This window comes from Salvelinus namaycush, unplaced genomic scaffold (genome assembly GCF_016432855.1).
Source record: "Salvelinus namaycush isolate Seneca unplaced genomic scaffold, SaNama_1.0 Scaffold119, whole genome shotgun sequence".
NCBI classification, from domain to species: domain Eukaryota; kingdom Metazoa; phylum Chordata; class Actinopteri; order Salmoniformes; family Salmonidae; genus Salvelinus; species Salvelinus namaycush.
In genome coordinates, this window is record NW_024057886.1 from 379,692 (window position 1) to 388,038 (window position 8,347).

The 8,347-nt window shown below is 44.3% G+C and overlaps 1 non-coding gene across 1 annotated transcript; it reads right to left on the reverse strand.

Annotated features, from left to right (window-relative positions):
- Positions 1 to 961: 961 nt before the first annotated feature.
- On the reverse strand, positions 962 to 1,125 carry LOC120036038. The gene has a single exon (XR_005474398.1). It is a non-coding gene; the product is annotated as a U1 spliceosomal RNA (small nuclear RNA).
- Between the last annotated feature and the right edge of the window lie 7,222 nt (positions 1,126 to 8,347).

The window sequence follows — 8,347 nt, forward strand, 5'->3', positions numbered from 1 at the left end:
TGGGGTCAGAGGGGGAGAGAGTGGTGGCCCAGATGGGGCCAGAGGGGGTGAGAGTGGTGGCGTACTTCAGAAAAACATTCAACAAACATGAGCGCAGCTACTGTGTCACCCGGCTCCTCCTCGTTGTTGTTGTGGCTTCCATCAAACACTTGAAGTACTACCTGGGTGGCCTGCCCTTTACTGTAAGGACTGACCACTCTGCTCTCCAGTGGTCATGTCTTTCAGAGAGCCAGAGGGGCAGGTGGCTCGCTGGTTGGAGGAGCTTCAGCCGTACGACTTCACAGTGGTGCACAGGGCAGGGGCACGCCACTCCAACGCCATGTCCTGTCGGACCTGTACTGTAGACGCCTGCCGCCACTGTGAGCGGAGAGAGAGAGTTGTGTGCGGAGGAGGTGGTCTGGGCCACAGTGTGTCGGGCGAGCGGGCTGTTGTCGGTGTGTGCAGAGGGTCCCTGGTTCGATCCCAGGTAGGGGCGAGGAGAGGGACGGAAGCTATACTGTTACATAATGATGGAGCAATAGAATGGTTTATTTTCCATGTCAGTATGTAAGGCTCTACACTATGACGATGTCCTCCTGTCCTTTGATTTGTGTTGTGTGGAGCCGAGGCCTACTATGTTTAGAAAAACATTTAAGAGGACTACAATAGAAATAGGTTTTCAAACATATTTTTATGTCATGCTCCATGATTGTAAATGCTTTATCAACGTGTGGTTGCATTGACAGGCATAATCACCAGTGCTACAATAACAGATCTGAAACATTGGGGTTTTCAGAAGACAAAATGTAGCTTTCAGACCTTAAAAATAAATCCTACATTCTAAAACCGCTCATCTGATGACGAAGAGAAGGGAAATGCTGACAACTGTCCTTTTAAACACGAAAGTAAATACAACTCAGAGAACACACTCAGACCAGCACACGGTGAAAGCTAAATCACACATTACTTTTAACATCAAAGTCAGGGGAGAGCGCGAACGCAGTCCCCCACTACCATAAATTTTGCAATCGAGATTTCCACATTTGAGAAATTCGCAGGGGTCAGCACAGCCGGAGTGCAATGGCTGAGCCTCGCCCTGGGTGAACCGCCTTCTTGATCACGGTATCTCCCTTGCCAGGTAAGTATGAGTTGTACACGTTGGTAGAGGGGCACTGATTCCAGGACAAAGGTGTTTGACTCGCGGTTACCACTTCTACTACTGATAATACCACATCATATCGACCAGGGTTTAATGACATTTATGAATACAGTTGAGGACAAAGCGGTGGAAAAGCGATGCACTTTGTTTTACTATATTATATCACGGTCCGACTGTTTTCCCATCATGCAACATGGTAGAAATTCTATATACGTTGAAATTTTGGTCTAACTGTCCGTCTGATTACACACAAGTAAGTGATGTACCAAAATGCTGAAATCACGTTCGTGCACACACAGCCAACCGAATGACACCAACTATTTCTGGTGTTTTGTAGCGTTCCAGACGTTGTAGGAATAGTTTCATCACGCTTGTTTTCTGATCTCCGTAAAATGTGATTCCACCATCGACCACAGGGTGGCGGACGAACCCCAGACATGGAGGAGAAAGTCGCCTACTACTTCATCATCAACAAGACACACTAGTAGCTACTAGGGGTGTGCTGACATGGACATACTCGTATTCGTAATTTATCATAGTAGCAGGCAGCAGAAATCTAAATGATAATCATATGATCAGACCAGAAACATGCCAGGAAAAGAGAGAGGATGAAATGATGAAGCCAGCGGAGGAAGAACTATAGCTTCACTCTAACCAATCAGAGCAGCAGGATCAATCTACAGCCCGCCCTTCTCTTTACAGACACGGAAACTAGCCAGGTGATTTACTTAGATCACGCACATGACTGAGAGATTCTTGCTGGCACCCGGGAAAAAAAGAATGTTTATTCCGATCACAGATTATTACAAAAAAGACTTGGATCATAATCGTATCCAGCAAATTGCCCATATCAGTTACGATCCTCGTTTTGTCTGACTACTCCACACACCTCTAGTAGCTGCAGTAACAGAGACGTTAATAATGAACACATTGTTCTATCTGTGGTAATATGACGGGGGAGAAACGTTTTTCTTAACCTGTTGGGGATGAGGGCGCTGTTTAGGCTATTTATGCTAATTGGGTACTTTTTTTAAACGGCTTCCCACAAAATCCTTGATCGTACAATATGCATATTATTATTATTATTGGATAGAAAACAGTCTATAGTTTCTATAGGAGTTGAAATTTTGTCTCTAAGTGGAACAGAGCCCATTCTACAGCAATTTCCCTGACATGGATTCAGATTTCAGAAATGTTGGCCACTGTTCTGAAGTCAGTTAAAAAGGCACTGATTTTGCTATGACTATACGGACACTTCTTACGTCTTCCCCTGGATGCCTTTACGTGATGACGATTCCAATGGGGTCGATTGCGCGTTCACAGGCCCTACAAATGAAAAAACCCTGAAGCTAGTCATTCTTTTGGAGCTGCGTCATGCGCCTAGAGGACACCGGCCCGCACCTTTTCCAAGCATTAGTGAAGGGGGTAATATTACTCGGGTCATGTTTCTACTCGTTATGGGAGTTAAAAACATCATAAGGTAGTTAATTTAAAGCGTTTTATAGCAATTTATATCCGTTTAGTGCGATTTTGGGACATTTATTTTTGCAACGATGTGAATAGTTGGGCACGCTTTTCAGTTCATCCCGAACGCCGTTGGCATTTCCACATGGCAAGAGGACAGCTTTCCACCAAAAGACGATTTCTCCCAAGAAAGGATCCTTTGCCCAAGATACTGATGGAAGAACAGCTCAAAGTAGGACATTTTTATTATGATAAATCGTGTTTCTGTCGAAACATTTTAGTGGCTTAGGACGCCATGTTTTTTGACGTAGCTTCGCTTGGCGCAAACTGTATTGAAAAGTAAGGATAAATTAAAAAATGTAATAACGCAATTGTATTAAGAATTAAATTGTCTATCAATCCCTGTCCACCCTATATTTTTTAGTCACGTTTATGAGTATTTATGTATAAGAGTAGATCACTGTCTAAGTGGCGCAAGGAAATTTTCTGACCAGCTGAGCTAAATTTCACATTGTATAACCATGATTTTGGTGGCTAAATATAAACATTTGCGATCAAACTGTATATGCATGTTGTAATGTGATGTTACAGGAGTGTCATCGGAAGAATTCTGAGAAGGTTAGTGAAAAAATTAATATCTTTTGGCGATGTTGACTTTTATCGCTCACTTTGGCTAGAATCAATGCTGGGCTGCTATGTGGTATGTGCTATGCTAATATAACGATTTATTGTGTTTTCGCTGTAAGACACTTAGAAAATCTGAAATATTGTCTGTTTTCACAGGATCTGTGTCTTTCGATTCGTGTATGCTGTGTATTTTTACGAAATGTTTGATGATTAGTAAGTAGGTAAACACGTTGCTCTAAGTAGTTTTTCTATTCCATTTGTGACGGTGGGTGCAATTGTAACCTATGCCATCTACCTGAAATATGCACTTTTTTCTAACAAAACCTATCCCATACCATAAATATGTTATCAGACTGTCATCTAATGAGTTTTTTTGTTGGTTAGGGGCTATAAATATCTTAGTTTAGCCGAATTGGTGATGGCTACTGGTGTTGGTGGACAAATAAAAGATGGTGGATTATGCTAATGTGTTTTTAGGTAATAGATGTACATCTTTACATATTGTGTCTTCCCTGTAAAACATTTTAAAAATCGGACATGTTGACTGGATTCACAAGATCTGTGTCTTTCATTAGCTGTATTGGACTTTAATGTGTGAAAGTTAAATATTTTAAAAAAATATTTTTTTTGAATTTCGCGGCACTGGTTTTTCAGTGGGGGGGGGGGGGGAGTGCCGCTAGCGGCACACTCATCCTAGAATTAACAGTAAGTGTTACGTATTGATGCATACGACATGCACCTACTGAAATCACAGTCACAAATAGCTTGACTGAGTGGTTGTTTTGGCCTCCACAGCTGAGCTTTTATTTAATTATCTTTATTATGAGTTGTTTGACTAACTCTGCTAGGGCTTGAAATTGGGTTCGGTTTTCATTTTCACCCCCTATGGCTTTCTGGGACTCTTCACTGTTATCGTTGCCTGGTTGGCTACTGCTAACATGCTCTGGTTGGCTACTGCTAACATGCTCTGGGTGGCTACTGCTAACATGCTCTGGTTGGCTACTGCTAACATGCTCTGGTTGGCTACTGCTAACATGCTCTGGTTGGCTACTGCTAACATGCTCTGGTTGGCTACTGCTAACATGCTCTGGTTGGCTACTGCTAACATGCTCTGGTTGGCTACTGCTAACATGCTCTGGTTGGCTACTGCTAACATGCTCTGGTTGGCTACTGCTAACATGCTCTGGTTGGCTACTGCTAACATGCTCTGGTTGGCTACTGCTAACACTTGGCACTCTAGTATCGGCTGCTGGCTATCTAAGAGGCCTGGCTCTAGCACTATGTTCCGCCCTACTGGCCAACTGAGCCCCACCCCAGTGGCAATACCTTGTGGACCTCTCACAGTAACACCAACCGGAGTAACATGTACATTGTTATTACCAACACCTGATATGTCTTCTCTCTCCTGTTCTGTAATCTCATACAACTGAGGTGTACGCAACATATTGTCCAAAGTTCACCTTGCCCTCAAATGTTCTAAACGTGTGATGTCGATCCAGTTCTGTGTCCCCCGGCGATCTGCTGCAGCTGATCTGTTTCATCGGGGTCACGGCACCAATCTGTAGCAGGGTTTCTTATGTACCACAGGAGAACCAAGAAATGAAGAGCGACACCACGGCTGTCTTTTAGGCTTTTATGTTGATCTGCTGCAATAGTATTGTGAAAAGACAGGACAGGAACACATCAGTCTCCAACGCACCATCTGACAAGTTGTTCTACACAGGAGTCTGAAGAAAGGTAAAACACATGTCTCACATCCCCAATACATTGCTAGGTGCTTTCAGTGTTGACAGTACCAAAATACAGTACCAAAATACAACAACTCATGTACAAAAACACTGCGACACAAACAAGTTACAACGTGAAATCGCCTCTATTCCATTCATACCGTAGAGGACTAAACTACATCTCCCATAATGCAATGCCAGCACCAGTCGGCAGCTCAGCCAACCGTATGCATCACAGAAAGGCATGCTAGCTAGCAACAGCAGCACTTTTATCACTCTGTAAACTATATTAATAACAACAATAAAACTCTGAAAGTTACATGTTTCAATAGCCTCACACTCCCTTATAACAATATCTACAGCATTAACCTTGGGATGTTTTATTTATTTCACGTTCTGGACTTCTACAAAGGAGTAATCTGCAACACATACCTTTCTCTCTCAGTGTTTTCTCTGCCTGACGAGAACGGGAGCTACGGGTAGTACCAGGACGTTAGTAGGTGACACAAGCACCCAGATGAAATAAAATAAATTTAATGAAACAAAACCCGAAGATGTTACCATCATTCAGCTACTGTAGCTGCCTACCTAACATCAACAGGCAGCACCAGTAGCGCAACAATTAAAAATAGACACCAAAAGTTTCTGGCGATCATAACGATCTGACTCCCCCCCCCTTCTGTCTGAACTTGGAATATTCCTGTGTGCGGGCTTTGGCCACTGACCCTCAACCTGGCTGTTCTGTTCTGCGTTGTGAACTATTCTAATAATTTGAAGTTTGATGGAATAACCATTTTAACTCTACTACACTACTACAACTCATAGTTTGTCGTACTTTTCAGACAGGTGATCTATTAGAAATTATACCACTATTCAAACATACCTGATCCTAGATCGACACTCCTACTCAATGTTTAGGTTTACACTGAATGCTCTCTCTCAAGACACCAGTCGGGAAGTTAAAGCTTGGTCACAAATGGGTCTTCCAAATGGACAATGACCTCAAGCATACTTCCAAAGTTGTGGCAAAATGGCTTAAGGACAACAAAGTCAAGGTATTGGAGTGGCCATCACAAAGCCCTGACCTAGAAAATTTGTGGGCAGAACTCGCGTGTGTGAGCAAGGAGGCCTAAAAACCTGACTCAGTTACACCAGCTCTGTCAGGAGGAATTGGCCAAAATTCACCCAACTTATTGTGGGAAGCTTGTGGAAGGCTCCCTGCAACGTTTGACCCAAGTTAAACAAAATTTAAAAGCATGGCTACCAAATACTAATTGAGTGTATGTAAACTTCTGACCCAATGGGAATGTGATGAAAGAAATAAAAGCTGAAATAAATAATTCTCTCTACTATTATTCTGACATTTCACATTCTTAAAATAAAGTGGTGATCCTAAATGACCTAAGACAGGGAATTTTTACTAGGAATAAATGTCAGGAATTGTGAAAAACTGAGTTTAAATGTATTTGGCCAAGGTGTATGTAAACTTCCGACTTCAACTGTATGTGAAGTAACCAATCAGAAAGCTAATTAATGGCCGGTAAACCAATCAGAAAGCTAGTTTATGCCGTATGAACCTAAGTGGTCTTGGTGATACCAACCCTCCTCCCAGAGAGCTACGGGGTCTGCAGGCTTTTGCTTCAGCCCTGCTCTAATACACCTCATTATGCCAGTCAAGGTTCTGATTAGACTGATTAGTAGAATCAGGTGTTAGAGCAGGGTCGGAACAAAAGCCTGCACGGTCAGTAGTATCTCTCCAGGAGTAGGTTGGCCGTCCCGTTTTAATTCAACATATTCCATGGTTACCCCCTGATCATGACCCTTGACCTTTACTGATCAGCCAAAGCTCTACCAAATGGCATCCTATTCCCTATACAGAGCCCTATGGGCCCTGGTCTAAAGTAGTGCACTACATAGGGAATAGGGCCCTGGTCTAAAGTAGTGCACTACATAGGGAATAGGGCCCTGGTCAAAAGTAGTGCACTACACAGGGAATAGGGCCCTAATCAAAAGTAGTGCACTACACAGGGAATAGGGCCCTGGTCTAAAGTAGTGCACTACATAGGGAATAGGGCCCTGGTCAAAAGTAGTGCACTACATAGGGAATAGGGCCCTGGTCAAAAGAGCTGTGTCCAGAGCATGGAGGCGCTACCAGGAGACAAGCCAGTACATCAGGAGACGTGGAGGAGGCCGTAGGAGGGCAACAACCCAGCAGCAGGACCGCTACCTCCACCTTTGTGCAAGGAGGAGCACTGCCAGAGCCCTGCAAAATGACCTCCAGCAGGCCACAAATGTGCATGTGTCAGCATATGGTCTCACAAGGGGTCTGAGGATCTCATCTCGGTACCTAATGGCAGTCAGGCTACCTCTGACGAGCACATGGAGGGCTGTGCGGCCCCACAAAGAAATGCCACCCCACACCATGACTGACCCACCGCCAAACCGGTCATGCTGGAGGATGTTGCAGGCAGCAGAACGTTCTCCACGGCGTCTCCAGACTCTGTCACGTCTGTCACGTGCTCAGTGTGAACCTGCTTTCATCTGTGAAGAGCACAGGGCGCCAGTGGCGAATTTGCCAATCTTGGTGTTCTCTGGCAAATGCCAAACGTCCTGCACGGTGTTGGGCTGTAAGCACAACCCCCACCTGTGGACGTCGGGCCCTCATACCACCCTCATGGAGTCTGTTTCTGACCGTTTGAGCAGACACATGCACATTTGTGGCCTGCTGGAGGTCATTTTGCAGGGCTCTGGCAGTGCTCCTCCTTGCACAAAGGCGGAGGTAGCGGTCCTGCTGCTGGGTTGTTGCCCTCCTACGGCCTCCTCCACGTCTCCTGATGTACTGGCCTGTCTCCTGGTAGCGCCTCCATGCTCTGGACACTACGCTGACAGACACAGCAAACCTTCTTGCCACAGCTCGCATTGATGTGCCATCCTGGATGAGCTGCACTACCTGAGCCACTTGTGTGGGTTGTAGACTCCGTCTCATGCTACCACTAGAGTGAAAGCACCGCCAGCATTCAAAAGTGACCAAAACATCAGCCAGGAAGCATAGGAACTGAGAAGTGGTCTGTGGTCACCACCTGCAGAACCACTCCTTTATTGGGGGATGTCTTGCTAAATGCCTATAATTTCCACCTTTTGTCTATTCCATTTGCACAACAGCATGTGAAATTTATTGTCAATCAGTGTTGCTTCCTAAGTGGACAGTTTGATTTCACAGAAGTGTGATTGACTTGGAGTTACATTGTGTTGTTTAAGTGTTCCCCTTATTTTTTTGAGCAGTGTATAATATAAACTTATACGTGTTGAACCCGCCCACTGTGTTGAAACAGGAAGTACATTTATAAGGAAGTAGATGAATAAATGGACACCATTTATTTTTTTTGTTTTC